The following is a 24,850-nucleotide window of genomic DNA, read 5'->3' as shown; positions in this document are numbered from 1 at the left end:
CTTCAAGGTACAGTAATGTATCGGAAAATGAAGGATTATGGGACGCTAATGGACATCTTTGAGGTGGATCAACGGCTGGATGACATTAAGCCGATTTATTTTTTGACTGTTGGAGAAACTTATCGAATAAAATATTTTTAATGCATTTTGAAAATATTGGTTCACTTAAAAAAGAAAAAACCACAAGTTTTTGAATTTTTCTCTGACTGCTGAGCCGAAAAAAAATCATTTCGGATAATGAAAACCTAGGATAATAGAAGAACAAAAAAAAATTTTTTTTGCTGTCTTAATTTTTGATGGTCGAGTTAAAGTATGACTCATGAACTGCCACTCAAATCAAGTCCGTCCCATATGTAATTTCGTCAATATTGAGTTAATGATGCCGTTTGGTTCGAAATCATGTGAACTATCAGAAAAACCAATAAACTTTACTACTTTGTTCCAGAAAACCATAGAAAATAAACTTTAGCGTGAAATTCTAACACGTAACCTTATGGACGGGACAAATTTGACTTGCGTTTTTCTCGGCTTGCTGTTTTTGCATATGGGACGGACTCGATTAGAGCGGCAGTGAACTACTCTATAATAATTTAAAATTTTTAAATCCAAGATGGCGGCCAAAATGGCGATGATAAAATATTGAAAAAATGCTTTATTTCAATTTAAAAGATTGTTTCAAAGTTGACTAAATTGGGGTTGCAGAACTCGAATTTGATGTTTAAAGTAACAATACAAGAAACATGATATTTTTTTCGTGATTCGATTATCTGAAGTTCCATGGGGGGTGGGGGGGGGGGAATGCCTATGGCGATTGTCCACGATCCATACAAAAAGTTTTTTTGTTTGGAGGGGTCCCATACAAACCTTCGGATAATCGAACTTCGTATAATCAAGGCTTCCCTCCACAACCTAACCTCGCCTTTAGGCGGGCATAGATTTAAAAAATCGCCAAAAATCCATCTTTCAACCATTTTTTATTTTTCTAAAAGCATTGGGAAGAAGAACTTTTCAAATTTATAAAAACTGTAGAGATCTTGAAAGGTTTAAACCAAGCCATACTTCGAGGCTTGGTTTAAACCTTTCACGATAAAGCGGTTTTTTTTTGCTTGAATGCTTCTAGAGCAGTGTTTCTCAACCTTTTGCGATCCATTTCCCCTCTTGACTGATTTGCAAGAACTTTACCCCCCCCCCCCCCCCTCCCCCCCCCTTCCCTTTAGTTTACTTTTAGTTTACTGGTATCAATGCACAAATATAATTATTTTTTTAGGTTTTCAGAAAATTACAATTTTTATAACAAATCAAGGTGTAAATTACGCAATAAACAATGGTAGGTATTTGAAAACGTTTTATTTTAATTTAAAAAAACTTACAGACAACGCTGGTTTGATTTTGATTGATTGTTTGTTTATTTGATCAATTTTAATTGAACAAGAAAAGCCACTATTCTAGGCTTCTTTTCGTTTAAATTACAATAAATAAATACAATGATGAAATATGATGATGATGATGGTCCCACCTCTTACTCCTACAAAGGTTTGAGCTAGACGAGTTATCGTTATGATATTTTATTTGATCAATTAAATCAGTATTGCAAAAAAACGACCTGATTTTTAAAGCAAATATAAATTAGCCTTTCAATCAACTCCGTCATTACAGTTTACTTTTGCAGATTACTAGTTGATATGTAATTATTGATGTAATTTCCAGTTATTTCTCTAAAAATTGTTCTTGTTAAAAACTGTACAAAATTCTCACAGAAACCAGCAAAAAATCTGTCACAAAAAAATCTGCTTGTGTCCAAAAAAAATACAAATGCCTGAGAAATATTAAAATCATTTTATTGTTTCAAGAAATGCTAAAAAAGTAATTTTTTTCTGAGGCCAACGTTGACTATATTTTTCAATAAGTTTTTTTTATATTTTATATCAAAATAAATATGCAGTAATTTTTGTATTGTGCCAGACTATTTCTCTATGCATTTTTTTAATTAAATGATAATGGTATACTACAAAATTGAAAAACAAGCAAACAAAATGAAAAAGTGGCTGTAAAAACATAAAAAAAAAACTATAACGGCAAAAGGATAAGCCAAATACTATCAGAAACAAAATTAATCTAAACATGATAAATGCAAATAAAAATACTTCTTTTTGAATTAAGAAAACACAAAACGAGCGAAGTAAAGAATTTCGTACAAAACTTGATAAAAATCACCTGATGAAAACGGGAAAAATACAAATATTCGAAAAAATTGGGCAATATTTAAAAAAAAGTTTGTTTTAATTTGTTTTTCTACTGTAAGGAAGACAAAATCATTAAAAGGCTACAGAACTTGAGAATCAAATACTTATTATTTAAAACTTTCCCAGCTAAGTTCAGGCTGGAATTTATTCTTGATAAATTTTCGATTTTTTTATCATAATCAAAACAAAACGTATTTGCCTACATTAATTTTTTTTACGATTATCAATTCATTTTCAATTAATATTTAAAATTCTATGTTTGGTTTGGTAATAGGATAATTCTAGAGATTTTTTTGAATAGATCCTTGAACATATGAAAGACAAAAGCTTATACGACTTTTTCAAAAAAGCTCTAGAATTGTTGTCATGTTAAATCAGTCTTTGATACTTTTTGTTAAAAAATGATAGTGACACTTAAATATTGAAGTTTAGTATTTACCTTAAACTTTACCTTTACAAATTAAATGCAAAGAGCATGTTGTTACAGAAATTAATTTGGGCAAATGGTAATATACGGAAAATTGCACAGTAACATAAACAATCAAAAGAATCTATAAACAAAAAAAATATATAGTCAAATAAAAAATATTGAAAATGGCAAGCATCTAAATTTAAATATCCTAAAGAACGAATTTAGTTCTCTTATTCAAAACATTTCTATTTATTTCAATGTAGATTTATTTGTGTAAATTGATTTATTAGAATTCTTTAAAAATACCAACTTTTTATTTCCACATAAATTCACAACATTTTCCAACAAATTTCACAGCCAATCAGTACACGCTGCTCTATTCAAGATTAGATACTCTTGTCAGTACACAATGCCAGATACATACGATTCCTTCCCAACATGTGCAAGCAAAAAAAACAGTTTAAACAAACCAGCTAAACCAAGATCTCAATTAACTGGTTAAATTCTTGTTTCTAAACGAAACCCACTTTCGATTTCGTTTAGCAACGGCTGGATCGTGAGTCCTCGATCTCGCAGCCCAGCATCCACAACAACGGGTTAAATGCGAGCAAGAGGAAAAAAAATCTGCTCCAGTTTTGCACCCAGCAGTGCGCGCCAGCAGCATTCGCGAATAACACCTGCTCCGTCCGTCCGCCAAATGGCTTCAGGCCAGCCACCATCCACCATTTGCGCAGAGCAGAGGCCCCTGGCCAGGTTAACTTGAGCGCAGCAACGGTCAACGTGAGACCTGCCGGTGTGGCATGGCCATTTTGCACTGGCCCGGCCATGCTATGCCTCAGTGTTGTGTGTGAGATCACGATCAACCACAATTAAATATTTCAATTTATTAGCTACCTCCGCCGCTGGACCTGCCTCCTCCCCTGGCTAGAGAGTTTTGCCCGCAAGAAATGGTCAGCTTGGCGTGGCCTCGGACACTTCTTGAGCCTCTCTTAGAAGAAGAAAAAATCTCCGGTAAGGACAGCAGCAGCAGCAGCAGCCGTTGTTGTTTTGTTGCACATCGAATCATCATCATCATCTTCATGATCTTCAATGAAAGAGACAGAGTGAGAGAGGGGCAAAGAATCACCTGAGCCGGAGTCTGGGAGGTTGCTTATTACCACACATTGGCAGGCAAAATAAAATTGCAAAACTCTGAGGCGGTAGTGATTGGCCAAAAAAAGGTGCAGGTGGTTATGTTCTACATGACCAATATGACAAAGAACTTTGTACAAAACTCCTAAAAAATATTCTATTTTATTTTATATTTTTAAAACATTGCCTATGTACTTAATCCAAAATAATTTATTCCTATAAAATGTTTTCAAAATTTGGCACCTCTGTGGAAATAAATTGCCAAAACAAGTTTGGTTCGGAAAATGTCCAATCAAAATGGTAATTTTCATGTCCAGTATCAAAACCATGAATTTTGATACCCATATTGCCCCAAGTCGTATGGTTTGATTAATGTCCCCCCGGTAGAACCTTCCCGAGGGAACTGGCCACTCCGGGTGTGGCCAATCCAGTCAAAATGGCCATTTTCATTACCAGTTTCAAAAACCATGAAATTTGATACCCATATTGCCCCAAGTCGTATGGTTCGAATAATGTCCCCCCGGTAGAACCTTCCCGAGGGCACTGGCCACTCCGGGTGTGGCCAATCCAGTCAAAATGGCCATTTTCATTATCAGTTTAAAAAACCATGAATTTTGATACCCATATTGCCCCAAGTCGTATGGTTTGATTAATGTCCCCCCGGTAGAACCTTCCCGAGGGCACTGGCCACTCCGGGTGTGGCCAATCCAGTCAAAATGGCCATTTTCATTACCAGTTTCAAAAACCATGAATTTTGATACCCATATTGCCCCAAGTCGTATGGTTCGAATAATGTCCCCCCGGTAGAACCTTCCCGAGGGCACTGGCCACTCCGGGTGTGGCCAATCCAGTCAAAATGGCCATTTTCATTATCAGTTTCAAAAACCATGAATTTTGATACCCATATTGCCCCAAGTCGTATGGTTCGAATAATGTCCCCCCGGTAGAACCTTCCCGAGGGCACTGGCCACTCCGGGTGTGGCCAATCCAGTCAAAATGGCCATTTTCATTATCAGTTTCAAAAACCATGAATTTTGATACCCATATTGCCCCAAGTCGTATGGTTTGATTAATGTCCCCCCGGTAGAACCTTCCCGAGGGAACTGGCCACTCCGGGTGTGGCCAATCCAGTCAAAATGGCCATTTTCATTACCAGTTTCAAAAACCATGAATTTTGATACCCATATTGCCCCAAGTCGTATGGTTTGATTAATGTCCCCCCGGTAGAACCTTCCCGAGGGAACTGGCCACTCCGGGTGTGGCCAATCCAGTCAAAATGGCCATTTTCATTACCAGTTTCAAAAACCATGAATTTTGATACCCATATTGCCCCAAGTCGTATGGTTTGATTAATGTCCCCCCGGTAGAACCTTCCCGAGGGCACTGGCCATTCCGGGTGTGGCCAATCCAGTCAAAATGGCCATTTTCATTACCAGTTTCAAAAACCATGAAATTTGATACCCATATTGCCCCAAGTCGTATGGTTCGATTAATGTCCCCACTGTAGAACCTTCCCGAGGGCACTGGCCAATCCAGTCAAAATGGCCATTTTCATTACCAGTTTCAAAAACCATGAATTTTGATACCCATATTGCCCCAAGTCGTATGGTACGATTAATGTCCCCCCGGTAGAACCTTCCCGAGGGCACTGGCCACTCCGGGTGTGGCCAATCCAGTCAAAATGGCCATTTTCATTACCAGTTTCAAAACCATGAATTGCTATATTGCCCCAAGTCGTATGGTTCGATTAATGTCCCCCCGGTAGAACCTTCCCGAGGGCACTGGCCACTCCGGGTGTGGCCAATCCAGTCAAAATGGCCATTTTCATTACCAGTTTCAAAAACCATGAATTTTGATACCCATATTGCCCCAAGTCGTATGGTTCGATTAATGTCCCCCCGGTAGAACCTTCCCGAGGGCACTGGCCAATCCGGTCAAAATGGCCATTTTCATTACCAGTTTCAAAAACCATGAATTTTGATACCCATATTGCCCCAAGTCGTATGGTACGATTAATGTCCCCCCGGTAGAACCTTCCCGAGGGCACTGGCCACTCCGGGTGTGGCCAATCCAGTCAAAATGGCCATTTCCATTACCAGTTTCAAAAACCATGAATTTTGATACCCATATTGCCCCAAGTCGTATGGTTCGATTAATGTCCCCCCGGTAGAACCTTCCCGAGGGCACTGGCCAATCCGGTCAAAATGGCCATTTTCATTACCAGTTTCAAAAACCATGAATTTTGATACCCATATTGCCCCAAGTCGTATGGTACGATTAATGTCCCCCCGGTAGAACCTTCCCGAGGGCACTGGCCACTCCGGGTGTGGCCAATCCAGTCAAAATGGCCATTTTCATTATCAGTTTAAAAAACCATGAATTTTGATACCCATATTGCCCCAAGTCGTATGGTTTGATTAATGTCCCCCCGGTAGAACCTTCCCGAGGGCACTGGCCATTCCGGGTGTGGCCAATCCAGTCAAAATGGCCATTTTCATTACCAGTTTCAAAAACCATGAATTTTGATACCCATATTGCCCCAAGTCGTATGGTTCGAATAATGTCCCCCCGGTAGAACCTTCCCGAGGGCACTGGCCACTCCGGGTGTGGCCAATCCAGTCAAAATGGCCATTTTCATTATCAGTTTAAAAAACCATGAATTTTGATACCCATATTGCCCCAAGTCGTATGGTTTGATTAATGTCCCCCCGGTAGAACCTTCCCGAGGGCACTGGCCACTCCGGGTGTGGCCAATCCAGTCAAAATGGCCATTTTCATTACCAGTTTCAAAAACCATGAATTTTGATACCCATATTGCCCCAAGTCGTATGGTTCGAATAATGTCCCCCCGGTAGAACCTTCCCGAGGGCACTGGCCACTCCGGGTGTGGCCAATCCAGTCAAAATGGCCATTTTCATTATCAGTTTCAAAAACCATGAATTTTGATACCCATATTGCCCCAAGTCGTATGGTTCGAATAATGTCCCCCCGGTAGAACCTTCCCGAGGGCACTGGCCACTCCGGGTGTGGCCAATCCAGTCAAAATGGCCATTTTCATTATCAGTTTCAAAAACCATGAATTTTGATACCCATATTGCCCCAAGTCGTATGGTTTGATTAATGTCCCCCCGGTAGAACCTTCCCGAGGGAACTGGCCACTCCGGGTGTGGCCAATCCAGTCAAAATGGCCATTTTCATTACCAGTTTCAAAAACCATGAATTTTGATACCCATATTGCCCCAAGTCGTATGGTTCGATTAATGTCCTCCCGGTAGAACCTTCCCGAGGGCACTGGCCAATCCAGTCAAAATGGCCATTTTCATTACCAGTTTCAAAAACCATGAATTTTGATACCCATATTGCCCCAAGTCGTATGGTACGATTAATGTCCCCCCGGTAGAACCTTCCCGAGGGCACTGGCCACTCCGGGTGTGGCCAATCCTGTCAAAATGGCCATTTTCATTACCAGTTTCAAAACCATGAATTGCTATATTGCCCCAAGTCGTATGGTTCGATTAATGTCCCCCCGGTAGAACCTTCCCGAGGGCACTGGCCACTCCGGGTGTGGCCAATCCAGTCAAAATGGCCATTTTCATTACCAGTTTCAAAAACCATGAATTTTGATACCCATATTGCCCCAAGTCGTATGGTTCGATTAATGTCCTCCCGGTAGAACCTTCCCGAGGGCACTGGCCAATCCAGTCAAAATGGCCATTTTCATTACCAGTTTCAAAAACCATGAATTTTGATACCCATATTGCCCCAAGTCGTATGGTACGATTAATGTCCCCCCGGTAGAACCTTCCCGAGGGCACTGGCCACTCCGGGTGTGGCCAATCCAGTCAAAATGGCCATTTTCATTACCAGTTTAAAAAACCATGAATTTTGATACCCATATTGCCCCAAGTCGTATGGTTCGATTAATGTCCTCCCGGTAGAACCTTCCCGAGGGCACTGGCCACTCCGGGTGTGGCCAATCCAGTCAAAATGGCCATTTTCATTACCAGTTTCAAAAACCATGAATTTTGATACCCATTTGCCCCAAGTCGTATGGTACGATTAATGTCCCCCCGGTAGAACCTTCCCGAGGGCACTGGCCACTCCGGGTGTGGCCAATCCGGTCAAATTGGCCATTTTCATTACCAGTTTCAAAAACCATGAATTTTGATACCTATATTGCCCCAAGTCGTATGGTACGATTAATGTCCCCCCGGTAGAACCTTCCCGAGGGCACTGGCCACTCCGGGTGTGGCCAATCCAGTCAAAATGGCCATTTTCATTACCAGTTTCAAAAACCATGAATTTTGATACCCATATTGCCCCAAGTCGTATGGTTCGATTAATGTCCCCACTGTAGAACCTTCCCGAGGGCACTGGCCACTCGGGGTGTGGCCAATCCAGTCAAAATGGCCATTTTCATTACCAGTTTCAAAAACCATGAATTTTGATACCCATATTGCCCCAAGTCGTATGGTTCGAATAATGTCCCCCCGGTAGAACCTTCCCGAGGGCACTGGCCACTCCGGGTGTGGCCAATCCAGTCAAAATGTCCATTTTCATTACCAGTTTCAAAAACCATGAATTTTGATACCCATATTGCCCAAAGTCATATGGTTCGATTAATGTCCCCCCGGTAGAACCTTCCCGAGGGCACTGGCCACTCCGGGTGTGGTCAATATCCTATAAATGTGGTCCCAAGCCCATTGCCCCAAATCATTCTGGTCCGGTGACCGTCCTTACAATCTTCATAAGAACAGAATTCCTCCCAATTTAGTGCACAAACTGTGTCTTTCAATGTGTGCGTGTGTGTGTGTGAGCAATAAAATTACCACCGTGGATCCACTTTTGTCGAAACCTCGTAAGGCACTGAATTTTTCTGAGGCTATCTGTTAGCATAAATAGTTCGCATGAAATGTGGCAACATGGTTGCTCACACACACACACACACACACGCACACATTGAAAGACACAGTTTGTGCACTAAATTGGGAGGAATTCTGTTCTTATGAAGATTGTAAGGACGGTCACCGGACCAGAATGATTTGGGGCAATGGGCTTGGGACCACATTTATAGGATATTGGCCACACCCGGAGTGGCCAGTGCCCTCGGGAAGGTTCTACCGGGGGGACATTATTCGAACCATACGACTTGGGGCAATATGGGTATCAAAATTCATGGTTTTTGAAACTGGTAATGAAAATGGCCATTTTGACTGGATTGGCCACAACCGGAGTGGCCAGTGCCCTCGGGAAGGTTCTACCGGGGGGACATTATTCGAACCATACGACTTGGGGCAATATGGGTATCAAAATTCATGGTTTTTGAAACTGGTAATGAAAATGGGCATTTTGACTGGATTGGCCACACCCGGAGTGGCCAGTGCCCTCGGGAAGGTTCTACCGGGGGGACATTAATCGAACCATACGACTTTGGGCAATATGGGTATCAAAATTCATGGTTTTTGAAACTGGTAATGAAAATGGACATTTTGACTGGATTGGCCACACCCGGAGTGGCCAGTGCCCTCGGGAAGGTTCTACCGGGGGGACATTATTCGAACCATACGACTTGGGGCAATATGGGTATCAAAATTCATGGTTTTTTAAACTGGTATAGCCATTTGGCCATTTTGACCGGATTGGCCACACCCGGAGTGGCAATTGCCCTGGGAAGGTTCTACCGGGGGGGAGATTAATCGAACCATACGACTTGGGGCAATATGGGTATCAAAATTCATGGTTTTTGAAAAATGTAATGAAAATGGCCATTTTGACCGGATTGGCCACACCCGGAGTGGTCAGTGCCCTGGGAAAGGTTCTACCAGGGGGACATTATTCGAACCATACGACTTGGGGCAATATGGGAATTCAAATTCATGGTTTTTGAAACTGGTAATGAAAATGACAATTTTGACCGGATTGGCCACACCCGTATTGGCCACACCCGTAGTGGCCACACCCGTAGTGGCCAAACCATGAATTTTGATACCCATATTGCCCTAAGTCGTATGGTTCGATTAATGTCCCCCCGGTAGAACCTTCCCGAGGGCACTGGCCACTCCGGGTGTGGCCAATCCGGTCAAAATGGCCATTTTCATTACCAGTTTCAAAAACCATGAATTTTGATACCCATATTGCCCTAAGTCGTATGGTTCGATTAATGTCCTCCCGGTAGAACCTTCCCACAGGGCAATGGCCACTCCGGGTGTGGTCAATCCTGCCAAAATGGCCATTTCCATTACCAGTATCAAAAACCATGAATTTTGATACCCATATTGCCCAAATTTGTATGGTTCCGTAAATGTCCTCCCGGTAGAACCTTCCCTCAGGGCAATGGCCACTCCGGGTGTGGCCAATCCTGCCAAAATGGCCATTTTCATCACCAGTATCAAAAACCATGAATTTTGATACCCATATTGCCCAAATTTGTATGGTTCCGTAAATGTCCTCCCGGTAGAACCTTCCCTCAGGGCAATGGCCACTCCGGGTGTGGCCAATCCTGCCAAAATGGTAATTTTCATTACCAGTATCAAAAACCATGAATTTTGATACCCATATTGCCCAAATTTGTATGGTTCCGTAAATGTCCTCCTGGTAGAACCTTCCCTCAGGGCAATGGCCACTCCGGGTGTGGCCAATCCTGCCAAAATGGTAATTTTCATTATCAGTATCAAAAACCATGAATTTTGATACCCATATTGCCCAAATTTGTATGGTTCCGTAAATGTCCTCCCGGTAGAACCTTCCCTCAGGGCAATGACCACTCCGGGTGTGGCCAATCCTGCCAAAATGGTCATTTTCATTACCAGTATCAAAAACCATGAATTTTGATACGCATATTGCCCCAAGTCGTATGGTTCCGTAAATGTCCTCCCGGTAGAACCTTCCCTCAGGGCACTGGCCCCTCCGGGTGTGGCCAATTCTGCCAAAATGGTCATTTTCATCACCAGTATCAAAAACCATGAATTTTGATACCCATATTGCCCAAATTTGTATGGTTCCGTAAATGTCCTCCCGGTAGAACCTTCCCTCAGGGCAATGGCCACTCCGGGTGTGGCCAATCCTGCCAAAATGGTAATTTTCATTACCAGTATCAAAAACCATGAATTTTGATACCCATATTGCCCCAAGTCGTATGGTTCCGTAAATGTCCTCCCGGTAGAACCTTCCCACAGGGCACTGGCCACTCCGGGTGTGACCGATATCCTACCAAATTGTTCCCAATAATTTCGGTATTCCGGTGACCGTTCTGGCTACCGTCAATAACTTCTTGGACCTCCTCTCAAGTTCGTGCACCACCTGCGTGTGTGTGTGTGAGCAATAAAATTCCCAACGTAAGGTCTGTCTTTGATGAAAGTCTGATGGACACTAAATCCTCCAGAGGCTAACTTTTAGCTTAAATAGTTTTCACGGCATCTACGCAACAGAAACAGAATGTCACGCCGAGGGCTTGCGACGGTAACGCTACATTTTCGAAAAATTTTGCATTGACACCGCAGATAGAGCTTTAAGACAAAGTCCTTTGTCAAAATTTATTGATCCACCGCCGACACCAGCAAGCGACGAACCCTACATTTTTGCATGGTTTGAAATTGGCCCCAATAATGGGAGATCAACTCTTGAACTCATTTCCGTCCGAGGGAGGGAAAGAAAAGATCGGTTGGAATTTCAAGCTGCAGCAAAAAAAAATGGCAGAGAAGGTGCAGTTTAAGAAACAGCAAAGAAATGCAAATAGTGCGTTTCTGGCCAATTTCACGCATCATTAGCGCACTGATTGATATGGAATTTTACGCAAACAGTAACGCATGACTAGGCGATCGTTATGCTAACGAAGTCGGGCCGCTCTGAACTGTAAAGATGCACTCCATTTTGCATATTTCCAGTCGTTGCAATGCGTTTGTTGGGTCACCCAAATTGCATTGTTTCACGATACTTGATATCATGGATGTAGGGCACACTGTTACACTGTTGCAGGAATTGTTTGCATTAGCGTGATCCGTTTTGCAGAGTCAATTCTATAAGCAAAAATAGACCAATGCACAGTGTGACCTAGCGTGATACTAATCACACGAAATGGCGTAAGAAAAAGTTCGCTATCTGAAGACTTTTTCGAATCGAAATGGTTAACTTATTCAACAAAATAGATAGCTTCCGAGGTTTCACTTGAATTAGATCATCACTAATCTATTCGTCAGTTTTTTTTTACAAATACAGACCAGCCTCGATTATCCAAAGTTTCGATTAAGCAAAGGTTTGTATAGAACTTTTGCGTGTTTTTTTTTGTAATTTTCTTACTTTTAACATCAAAATCGAATTCTGTGAGCCTATATTGGTCAAATTTAGATAGTTACAAATTTTATATTTTCAATATATTATCACCGCCATTTTGGACACCGTCTTGGATTTAAACATTTTTATTTACTCTAGAGAAGTTAAGGGGTCATACTTAGGCCGGACAATCAAAAATAAGACAACGAAAAAAACTTTTTATAGTGATTCGATTATACGAAGTTATGATTATCCGAAGTGGAATTTTGCCAAGACCTTCGAATAATCGAGTCTGGAGTGTAGATCACATTTTTTGCCTTCCTCACTGAGGTAAGGCTATAATCCTGCTCTAAAAATGAACTTCGTATAAAAACGTCGTAGACCTACCTTCATGTATACATATCGACTCAGAATCGAAAACTGAACAAATGTCTGTGTGTATGTGTGTGTGTATGTGTGTGTGTATGTGTGTGTGTATGTGTGTGTGTATGTGTGTGTGTATGTGTGTGTGTATGTGTGTGTGTATGTGTGTGTGTATGTATGTATGTGACCAACAAACTAGCTCATGTTTCTCGGCACTGGCTGAACCGATTTGACCCGAACTTGTTGCATTCGACTTGGTTTAGGGTCCCATAGATCGAGTTTTATACATATTGAAGTTTCGATAAGTAGTTCAAAAGTTATGTATAAAAATGTGTTTTCACATATATTTGGATCTCACTTAACTGTATGTAAACTATGTCCGGGTCCATCATCCGACCCATCGTTGGTTAGGTTATCAAAAGACCTTTCCAACGAGTCCAAAACATTGAAGATCTGGCAACCCTGTCTTGAGATATGGCCACCTAAGTGATATCTATGTACTTTTTGGATGCCGGATCTCACTTAAATGTATGTAAACTATGTCCGGATCCACCATCCGACCCATCGTTGGTTAGGTTATCAAAAGACCTTTCCAACGAATCCAAAACATTGAAGATCTGGCAACCCTGTCCCGAGATATGTCCACTTAAGTGACATTTATGAACTTTTTTGAAGCCGGATCTCATTTAAATATATGTAAACTATGTCCGGATCCACCATCCAACCCATCGTTGGTTAGGTTATCAAATGACCTTTCCAACGAGTCCAAAACATTGATGATCTGGCAATCCTGTCTCGAGGTATGGCCACTTAAGTGATATTTATGTACTTTTTTATTCCGGATATTAAAAATAGATTAAATTTTTGTACAATTCCATCATATCAGCCATTGTTGGTAATAAGTGAGGAAGGCTCCAACCACATAGGTGGATTAAGTTAGTTTTAGGGTAAAAAACCGGCGACCATTTTTTTTTGGATTCAATGAGGCAAAATTGACCCAACTTTGAGGTTTCCATTGGTTAAGATTATTCCAAAATGGTAGATTTTGCTCTTAAAAAAATTACAAATCTTCACCAATCTTGCTGAATTTCTCACCATTTTCTGATCCCAAGATTGAAAACTTAAAACTCGTCATACTAAGACAAAATATAAAATTCCTTACAGTGGCACCGCATTAATGAAATATTATGCAATATTACATTGAGAATTATTAGGCCCATCATTTTTTGTGTACACAGAATAAAAAATCATGGAAATATAACATCTAGGAAGGGGTACATCTTTTATGTAAGAAAAGATGTGTAGAATTACCTCTGAAAATGTGTAATTTTACCACTTTTCTGGTGTAATGTCATTTTTTCCGTCTGAATTGAGGTAAAATTCATCCTTCCAAAATTACACCTTCCAAAATTAAACAATTTTTGACTGTGTACAATACAAATATTGTGTAATAAATATTATTACAAAGGTTATTTGCATGCGATGTTACCATCGGTGTTAATCTGGAAGTTTTAAAATTGTATGGTTCAGCCCTTGAAAAGAGGACAATTTACACATTTTCAGAGGTTAGTTACAAATGTTTTTTGTCATAAGAGATCAACCCATTTTCAGATGTAATGTTACACAGTAAAAAAAATCATGGTTATATTACATCTGGGAACTTTTCTGTCAGAAAAAATGTGTTATTTTACCTCTGAAAATGTGTAATTTTACAACTTTTCTAGTGTAATATTACTTTTCATTCTAAATTGAGGTAAAATTACATCTTAAAAGCGGTTATATTTAACCTTCCGAAATTACACCTTCCAAATTTACACAGTTTTTAACTGTGCGGTAAAAAAACATGGTAATATTACTTCTGGGATCTTTTCTGTCAGAAAAAAATGTGTAATTTTTCCTCTGAAAATGTGTAATTTTACCACTTTTCTGGTGTTATGTCACTTTTGCGCTCTAAATTGAGGAAAAATAACAACATAAAAGAGGTCATACTCAATCTTCCAAAATAACACTTTCCAAATTTACAAAAAAAAATACATCTTAAAATGTGTACATAATAGTGAGTAACACGCACCAAGATACAGAGTAAACAAATTATAATCTTGTTTGCACCATTTTTTATCGAAGAATAGAATGAAAAAAAAACATTTGAATGAGTAATTTTGCAGTTAAGTTTCACTGGTGCTTTATCTTTGATGTTTACTTTTTCTACAGATTAATTGAAACAAATCTTAACCTCAAACAAAAATAAACAACTTTTGATAAGGCTTTTTTATCATTTTTTATATGAATGAAGATACATTGAAACAAACTTTAATAAATTCCCAAAAACACATGACATTAAAAGACTTAAAAAGGTATGCCAAAGTTACTATTTTATTCATATGGTGTCATTACACAGATAAAAAAAATAATGGTAAAATTGATTCTGGGAATGTGTACATCTTTAATGTCATAATTTTTTTTAATTTTACTACTTAAAATGTGTAAATTCATCACTATTTTAGTCTTAATAGAGGTAATATTACATCTTTTAAAAAACACAACATTTTATTGTGTACATTGTCAAAATGTGTACAAGAAATGTTCCAAACATTCCTCTACAGCTTACGTTATGCTCGAAATTCATGGGAGAGGATTCGTGAACAATGAAAAAGCTCACATTTGGTTGTTTTGAAAAGCACATAATCTGCACTGCATCGCAACATATGTTTCACACTGTGGTATTTCCGCACCACAACTTTTGGGGAAACTCTCATGAAGACAACATCAACACCATCACCAACACAGCATTGTCGCTTACCGTGATGTAAGTGTGATGACTTTTTTTTTCAATCACTCTGATAGCCGCAATTAAGCCACTGACACAAAGCAACAGAGCAACACAGTCGAACAAGATACGAGCTCTTTAACAATGCCAGCAGATGAAAGATGAAAGTGAGAATCGTGTGAAACGAATTTAGGCTGAATCGGTGGATGAAGTAAAAATAAAAATATAAAACAAATTACAGCCCGAAATAAATGATGTACGATGCGCGACGGTGGATTTCGATACGCGCAAATTGGCGGAAAATTTGGTCACGAAACGGTTTGGAAACTTGGGTGCATACGGGGAATTTGGACGAGGGCATTTTTTGGGGTGATTATTTTGGGAGAGTCAATGCAGCTGACGATTTAAATCGTGGTGGAGTAATTTGCTTGAACTAAGTGTTGAACAATTTGCTGACTGTTTTTAAATTCAAATTATATGAAAACAAAACATACTCAACGCAATCCTAAAAACAAATCATAAGGCTCTTTACAATCCTGAGATTTCTGAGTTTTCGCACAAAAACAATGAAACAAAACAAAAAACGATGAACTGATAATCTGGCAACCCTGTTTTATTTAATTCATGATAAATGGTTTCCAGAACATCAAGAATATTGTATTTGGACTCCTTTCTTGAAACTTTTTTCTTTATTTGGGTTCAAAAAATATATAAAAAGAGTTTTACTATTTACTAAAAATGCAATTTATTTCAAATTATAGACAAATCAATTGAAAACTGGACAAAAAATAGATAAAACCTATGTGGTTGATACCTTCCTCAATTTTTACCAACAATGGGTATTATGAGTGGTTATGACTCAAATTTCAGCTATTTTTTTAGATGTAGAAAAATAAGTACATAGATATAATTTAAAACATTTGACTTTTTTTATGATCAACAAAAAAAAATGAGCGTTGTTAATACAAACATATTTTTAATGACAAATTATAATAACTATAACTAATATCCAAAAATTAATTTTATAAAACAATTTTTGTTTAAACTTGTTTATCATGATCTCATATTATTGATCAATGATCGAAACTATAAGAAACTAAATTAGATATATGAAAAGTGCTATTGGGAAAGTGAAAAAAGTGAATATTTCTTTATTTTACAACTTTTGTTCGATTCTCATAAACTTCACGATTTTTTATTTTAATTTTTTTTGAAGAACCTGGATTGAAGCATGTAAAACTTTTTGTTTGTTTCGCCCTCAAAGCAACATTATTCATAAATGACTTAATTAAACAATTCGATTAATGCAATTGATTTGAAACTTTGAAAGCTTGAATTTCATTGATGATGAGTAGTAAAAAGCAATTGAAATAAAAATATAAACACAGTTTTTGTTATATTACCCAGAAATGTCTAGATTCTATTTGTACGGGAATAATTCAATCAAAAATAATTGCAGAGTTTTTTCACATATTGAAAATAATGTCAATTTTAAGAACCACGATCAAATATGTAATTTGAACCTGATTGATTTCCGGGTACTTTACCCTATAATGTCATAAAAAGCAACAGATAAGTTAAATACACTATTAGTGTCAACATTTCAACGTTTGCATCGTACATTCATTCATGATCGGCTCGATTACTACACGATTAGCATACGTGACATCCTGTCTGCGAAATTGCCTTCCCGAACGGCACACGACATTACGGTATAGCATTTGATTGTGATTCGCATATAATGAGTTGGGTATAAAAAATTCACACGTACCAAATTTATGACCCTGGCTGTCACAACAATTCACCCCTTCAGGGGGTCCAAAATTGGTTCAAAGTGCCTCGGGTCAATTCAAACAACTGTTTGTAACTTTTCTATTTTAGAAATTTGCACGACTTGGTCATAAAATGCAAAACTGTAGCTTAACACGTCCACGATTTCCGCTAACGAGGAACCCAAAAGGTCACCTACCTACGACGTGGTGATGATAATTTCCGAAATCATTCATCACCACGCCCCGATAAAGCACAACCCGCGTGTTTCCAGAGTTGATCTCAAAACAGCTCAATCTCGCGGAGATCTACCCCAGCGTGACGTGTGCGTCCACCCGGTGCAGGTGTCCGCCTCGCAAATCCGCGGCTACGAGGCTTTTCCGACTCGGCTAAATGTCACACACTTCAGGGTTCTTGCCGCTGAACAAAACAACAGCCGCTCACACACGCGACTTGACAAAACTTGTTCTGCTGCGTTGAACTCCACACCGACTGGAAGTTCAGGCCTTGTCGTGTGTGAGTCGACGACGCCGTCTAGGAGGTGTTCTTTTCTCGTCAATCGCGCGTAACTTCCAATCTGACATTGACGGACAACCCATAAATATCACCGCGTTCGAGGGAGCTTTGGTGAGACTTAATCGGTTTTTATTGATCACTGCGAGCTCATACGACAACACTGAGCCAAGTTGGCACACACTTTAGCGGGCCCACAGCTGCGCTTTGAAAAGTATCACCACACTTTGAGAGACCCCCTTCTGGAAGACCTTGATTTCTGCAAACGTGTCGCGCAGCGACCAAGTTCCGATGGTCAACCCGATGTCCAAGTTCTGGGGAGCTGTAACCGCCAGCCAGCTAGTCAGCCAACCTTCGCGTGGCCTGCGGTCAAGTTGCATAATTTATCTCCCCAACGAAGAGACACAGTTCACACTACCAGCAAGTTTTTCCCTTGTGTCTGTAGGTCACCTCAGGTAATCTCTTCCTTGCGCACTTCACCCGCTGGTCAAGATCACCAATTCTTCACGCGCTATTCTCATGCACTTGCACCGTGCCCTGTCGGTTCGCTTGAACACCCCCAAAACTTTCATCCGCGAAACGCGCGTATCACTTTCTACTTTCGTGTGCAAACTTTTCGAGGAGCAAAAACAAGAAATGCGCACAGGTCCCAACATCCGTCACCAAAAATAAATCACACACACTTGAGAGAGAGAGCGCGCAAGCGCGCAGGACCCCCGGCATAAGCCGCGTAGCCACAGTCGAAGAAGACCGCTTGTAGACACTTGTGCCGAAGTAGCGAAAGCCACCAACCTCCAACTATTAGGAGAGACCCCAGAAATACAGCAAAACTTGAAGCACAAACCACTGATTTTGCTGCAGTCGTTGTCACCACTAGCAAAGCACCAATTCTTCACGCGGGAACCACGCAGGGTTCAGAGGTCCCTACGACACTCCAGAAACACTCGAACTACGCGGTACAGACAAGAACCAACGGATAAGCAAAACGCGCGCAAACGCAACGGACGACACTGGAGTAGTACTCGAAAAAGGTAGTGAGTAGTACACAGAAGTGGACAGAAGGCTCGATCGCGCGGCCGAAAAAGAGCGACACGCCAAAAAAGCACAACCGATTCGTATCGCGGTTAAATAATTTCTGCGCGCCCCAGCGCGGCCAGATCGGCGGCTCGGCGCGCGGACCCTGTGGAGTTGAGCGGCGCGAGAGAGTTGGAGAGCGCGCGTAGTGCGAGCCGGAGTGGAGTTGTAGTAGCGCACAACAGCATAGTCGCACTGGGTGTTTAGTAGTTGCTGGCTGCAAACCGGGCTGGGAGTTGAGCACGAAGTGTGTGGAGTTTCGCTTTGGGACCTTGTTATGGGTTAGGGGTGGTCCAGAAGTAGTCACGTAGGGAAATATTGACCATTACGCCAATGATTTTTTAGATTTTTTTAGAATTCTCGAGCGTAGAGTTCTGTGCCATAATATGATCAAATTCTCAATTTTTGATAGTAATGACATCAAAAAAGCAGATGATTAAAACTAAGTTGTCATAAATTAAAATTTCAATAATAAATGTTTTTTCACAAAAATATGAAAAATTCACCGTTTTAAACTATTTGCTATCCGAGCTTTTCTACGTTAAAAGAAAATAGAAAATGATTCAATTTTTCGCATTCATTAATTTTCCATGAAAGAAAGAATTTTAGAAAACCGAAGTGCTGAGAAAATATTTCAAAATTCTTTCTTATAGAAAAAAAAAAACAGAATAAAAAATAAGTTTTGCTAAGTCTCAACTAATTCTACATACTCTGCGGTAGTAATTTACATTGTATTTTTTTTGGTAAAATTTTAATAATGCCATTGCAAGTTGAATATCAAGTTTTTCAGTTTACTCTTATTACTCTTTTAAACCACGCTTCAAAAAATGATATTGACAAAAATTGAATTTCTCATTCAAAAAAAAACTTTAAAATCGATTGTAAACAAATCTGAATACATTGCGTAATGATTATTTATGTATGTTTGATCAAAAAAAAGATTTTTATAGATATTTATAAATTTTAAATTTTGGAAAAATAAACATTTTCATGAATTAATTTATATTTTAAATTTTTTGCTATTTATTAGCATTACTGTAATGACGTATACAGCATTTTGTGATAATGTTCGCCTAAAATTGATGAAAATCAAGCTTGAAATTTGAAATTCGACCTTGACCAGAGTCGAGGGACAAAACTTTAAATAAAATTTGTACCAGCCTAATTACATAATGGTTTAAATGTGTGTATGCAAGAAACTTTGAAAGGTTTTTGATTTGTTGCTAAAATGAAGAGTACAGATTAAATGAAACTGAACGGTATGGAATCAAACTGTCTGTGATGAAGAAAAGTTCAAATTACTTCAAGAAGTAGTTTTCATTTTTTTTTAAGTTTAATAAGTTTGTTAACTATAATTAAAAAAAAAGTTAATTTATAAAAATCCTATTGTTAGATTCTCAAACTGTCATGATTGAGTTTGAAACGGAACGCATTTTTGGATTTTTTTAATCTGTTTTCAGGGCATTAAAATATACGTTTTCATCTATCAATGAAATAAATTTTAACACATTTGGTTGTGTTTTCGCCGAGATACAGATTTTTGAAGTTTGCAGTTTAAAAAAACGGGTGCTACGATATCTCAACACTGCTTTGACCAAATCGGCTCAAAATATTGGTGAAGACTCGGTAAACTAGTTCCATGTGCAAGACGAAAGCTGATTTTCAAATAGTTTGTTTTTAAAAAATAGAAAAATATCGTTAGTTTTTGATTTTTGTATTTTTTTAAAGAGCAAAATTTCAAAATCGAGCTTCGTCATGCACACGGGATATGTCTGGGAGTCTTCATCCTAAATTTTAGCCAATGTTGTCCATCTAACCTCGAGATATCGTGGCACCCGTAAATCAACTCGGTGTTAAGAGGAAAACGCTCACAAAGTTTGACACTTCGCTTTACGCATTGCAAAACTTGTATGTAATCCCTTAAAAATGAATTTCATGAATTTTAGAAACACAATTCAAAAAAATCTTCAAATTTACGAGCTTTTTCAGTAGAAAAAATATAAAATTTAAATAATTTTAATTCGTGCTTCGAATTCAGTTTAATATGCAATCCAAATCGATATTTTTGTTTTCAACAATTTTGCTCAAAATTGGCACAGATGCTTAAAATAACCCAAAAAAACGTTTTCCGGTTGTGGAACATAAGGTTTTTTTTTCTGGGCACCCTACGGAACAAAAACTCTCCTTTAAATCAAATGAAGCGAATTTATAATGACAATTGACAAAAAATTACCATTGAAATGTCAAAATTAGAACTAAGGAAAAATCTATACAACGAAAATAAAATCCAGCATGTAAGAAGCACTGTAAGTAGTCATTTTCGAAATTATTGTACAACTACTTGGTCACCTCTACTACCAATCCATTCACATCAGCTCTCTTAGTAAACACTCTACTCCTAGGCACGAGAGGCAACATCAAACCCGATGCAAAGTTGTGCCATGCTCTCGGGTTACTTTTCCTTAAAGACCATACTCACCATAGTCGTCGTCGTCGTCGTCGTCAAACCAGCAATCGCTTACTCTGCAGGAGAGCAAATCGCGCTGGCACGAGGCGGCAAAGAGATCAAACGCAGACTCACTTTGGGCGGCTGAGCGACAACCACACCGCACTCATTGATTGAGCGCGCCGGGAGTAGAAATTGTGTGAATGAAGCATATCTCCGTCGGTCGCGAACGGAGAGCAGGGCTAAAAACAGTGAAACTTGACTTGCAAACTCCATATCGGATGATACACGCAGAGTGGCGCATAATGTCTCTCCTGGGAGCTGGAGAGAACTTGCATGATGCTTGAATTGGTCAGTAGTGGCAGTTTTTGGGTTATTACAGGCTCTAATTAACATTCGAAATCGTTTTACATCAACAGACTTCAACGATACAAGCAACGAACCAATTGAAACCCATTACATGTCTCATAATATGTCACGTAACTGCTCCAGATCTCCAAACTTATATCATATGTCCACGGTATTTTCCGGATTCTTGAGACCAACTCAACGAGCATTCCAGTCCCCTTAACAACCGTATCGCTCAACCTCCTCCAGTTCAAAAGTGCTGCTCTTGTTATACAAAAACCTCTGTAAATTGTCTGAAAAAACGCCCCAACAAGCAAGTGGTGAGCCACGCTCTCTATCACTCTCAAAGTGAGCAAAAAAAATACACGCTCAAGATACAGCAAAGCCTACCAGCTTGAAATCGAAACTGAAAGTCTCCCCCCGAAGTTGATTAACAGCAGCAGCAGCAGCAAACAGCACAGCATCGATGAAATGAGAAGCTGAAGCTGCATAAAACCAGCAAGCAAGAGAGCGTGCGCGCATAAGCGCATAAAAACAGTCTGGTTGGAGCATAAAAAAAAGAAGCAAAAGAAGAGTACACAAGAAAAAGCTCAATCATCCACAATGGTATGTTGGTGGAAGCAAAACAAGCCTCCACACACCAGACACAATTCGAGCACACACACGCACGCACAAACACACACACACTGATTATAGGTTATACATTCGCCGCGCTAAACGATCTTGGCATCTCGACAACTTTACGAAGTAGTTCAGCAAAGTTTATTTTTTGGGGGGATTAGGATCAGGGGTTGTAATAACTTTGTTCATTATGCATTTGGTGATCTTGAAATTAAGCAGTTTTGAGTTTGGTACGCATTTCTCAAATTATACAATTTCAGATTTAACATTTTGAACGATATCAATAATAAACTAAATTGTTTTGCAAATACAGTCCAGACTCGATTAGCCGAAATCTCGATTATCAAAAGTTTCGTTTATCCAAAGTTCGATTATACGAAGGTTTGTATGAGACTAAGAATAATCGTATCATGACCATTTTTTTTTTATTTTTTTTTATTTTCTTACTTTTAGATCAAATTCAAAATCTGCGACCCCAATTTAGTCAAATATGAATAGTTGATTGCCATTTAAATAAAAAAAAATGCATTTTTCAATGTTTCAGCACCACCATCTTGGATTTAAAAATTCTAACTCATTTTAGAGCTATTTCTGGAGCATACTAAAGCTCGACAGTCAAATATTAAACAACGAAACAAATATTTTTTTCGTGATTCGATTATCCGAAGTGAATTTTTTCCGAAACCTTCGGATAATCGAGTCTGGACTGTATGATGTTTTTTTTAATATGTTTGTATAAAAATTAAAAATAAAACCCTTGACCTTAAAAATTTTAAATAATACTAGGGACTTTTTGCTGAATGAAACCAGACAGATAAATCAAGTACAGACATTTTTTTTTTCACGCCTCGGTTTTGCACTGCCCCGGTTTTGATTCGTTCAGCTGCCTCGGTTAAGCACGGTCCAGTGCTTAACTGAAGCACAGAGCTTATGGGAATTTGGCTATATGGGAGACATTGGCTTTAATCGTATGAAAAATCATGCAAACATTAAAAAATTATAGTGATTTGGAATCGGGATGATGTCAGCTATCCATTAACATTATAATTTCATGAAAATTTTCACAAAAATACTTAATTTTCCTGTATTTTGAAAATGCAATGTTTCTCGAAAAAATACTCAAAATATTTGTTATTGCAATATGGGTATCAAAAGATTAGAATTTTTTCGTACATTTTGAATGTAAAATATTTTTTTAAAGCTCTCAAAATTTTCACAAAACTACGTATTTTTGAAAAAAAAAATACTCTACGTATTTTTGAAAAAAAAAATACTCAAAATTTCAGTTTTTACAATATTAGTATCAAATGATCGGGAATTTTTCATACATTTCGAGTGTAATAACAACATATTTTGAAAACACTCAGCATTTTCACAAAACTACGTATTTTAGAAAAAAAAATACTCAAAATTTCAGTTTTTGCAATATGGGTATCAAACGATCAGGATTTTTCAAACATTTCGAATTTAATAAGAACATTTTATGAAAATTCTCAAAATTTTCACAAAACTACGTATTTTTGAAAAAAAAAAAATACTCAAAATTTCAGGCGTCGAGGCCTTAGAAGTTGGGCCATCAGTCGTGTGGTGTTCGTCGGGGGGATCGGTGTGTGACGTCGCGCGCGAGAATCCGCGAGAAAGTGGTGGAAGATTCTGGAACCATTGAAAAGAAGTTCGCGTCGAGGCCTTGGAAGTTGGGCCATCAGTCGTGTGGTGTTCGTCGGAGGGATCGGTGTGTGACGTCGCGCGCGAGAATCCGCGAGAAAGTTGTGAAGATTTCTGGAATTCATTGAAAAGAAGTTCGCGTCGAGGCCTTAGAAGTTGGGCCATCAGTCGTGTGGTGTTCGTCGGGGGGATCGGTGTGTGACGTCGCGCGCGAGAATCCGCGAGAAAGTGGTGGAAGATTCTGGAACCATTGAAAAGAAGTTCGCGTCGAGGCCTTGGAAGTTGGGCCATCAGTCGTGTGGTGTTCGTCGGAGGGATCGGTGTGTGACGTCGCGCGCGAGAATCCGCGAGAAAGTGGTGGAAGATTCTGGAATCATTGAAAAGAAGTTCGGGTCAAGGCCTTGGAAGTTGGGCCATCAGTCGTGTGGTGTTCGTCGGGGGGATCGGTGTGTGACGTCGCGCGCGAGAATCCGCGAGAAAGTGGTGGAGATTTCTGGATTTCATTGAAAAAGGGATTCACGTCGTCGTGTGTATATTCACTTTCATTTAGTTTTGGAAGCCCTTCCCATAGCATCGTTGCTCGGATGGCACGACGGCGGTAGAAGTGAAAAATCGCGATTGAGGAATTGATAAGTCCTTCTCATAGCGTCGTAGCTCGGAAGGCAACGATTATGTTTCCCTGATCTATTTAAAATTGCACGTCGCCGAATAAATCGATAAATACAATAACATTTAATTTTGAAAGTCCTTCCCATAGCATCGTTGCTCGGATGGCACGACGGCGGTAGATGTGAAAAATCGCGATTGAGGAATTGATAAGTCCTTCTCATAGCGTCGTAGCTCAGAAGGCAACGACTATGTTTCCCTGATCTATTTAAAATTGCACGTCGCCGAATAAATCGATAAATACAATAACATTTAATTTTGAAAGTCCTTCCCATAGCATCGTTGCTCGGATGGCACGCCGGCGGTAAGATGTGAAAAGTCCTTCTTATAGCGTCGTAGCTCGGAAGGCAACGATTATGTTTCACTTTCTGGTCATATCATCTACCAAGATGAATCCTGACCTTCCCTTTCCTTCCCCTACTAACACAATTCCCCCACTTCCCGTGATGCTTGAAGGAGATGCTGTGGATTCAACGGTCTCATGCGGTGTCAACAGGTATAGAGCGACAAACTCTGTGTCTGATGAGTCTGCAACTTCAACTATCGGACTAACATTCCTACCT

The 24,850-nt window shown here is 39.4% G+C and overlaps 1 protein-coding gene across 1 annotated transcript in view; it reads right to left on the bottom strand.

Moving 5' to 3' along the window:
- The window catches only part of LOC120430378 (fibrinogen alpha chain), a 251,720-nt gene extending 233,114 nt beyond the window's left edge, over positions 1–18,606 (bottom strand). The window contains exon 1 of the mRNA XM_052709142.1: positions 18,312–18,606. The gene's annotated coding sequence lies outside the window, so the exon portion shown is untranslated. The remainder of the gene's footprint in view (positions 1–18,311) is intronic.
- Positions 18,607–24,850: the final 6,244 nt, after the last annotated feature.

The sequence above is a fragment of the Culex pipiens genome, chromosome 2 (genome assembly GCF_016801865.2).
Source record: "Culex pipiens pallens isolate TS chromosome 2, TS_CPP_V2, whole genome shotgun sequence".
NCBI classification, from domain to species: Eukaryota; Metazoa; Arthropoda; class Insecta; order Diptera; family Culicidae; genus Culex; species Culex pipiens.
The sequence above is the reverse complement of the archived record's forward strand: the minus strand, read 5'-3'. Positions and strand labels throughout refer to the sequence as shown.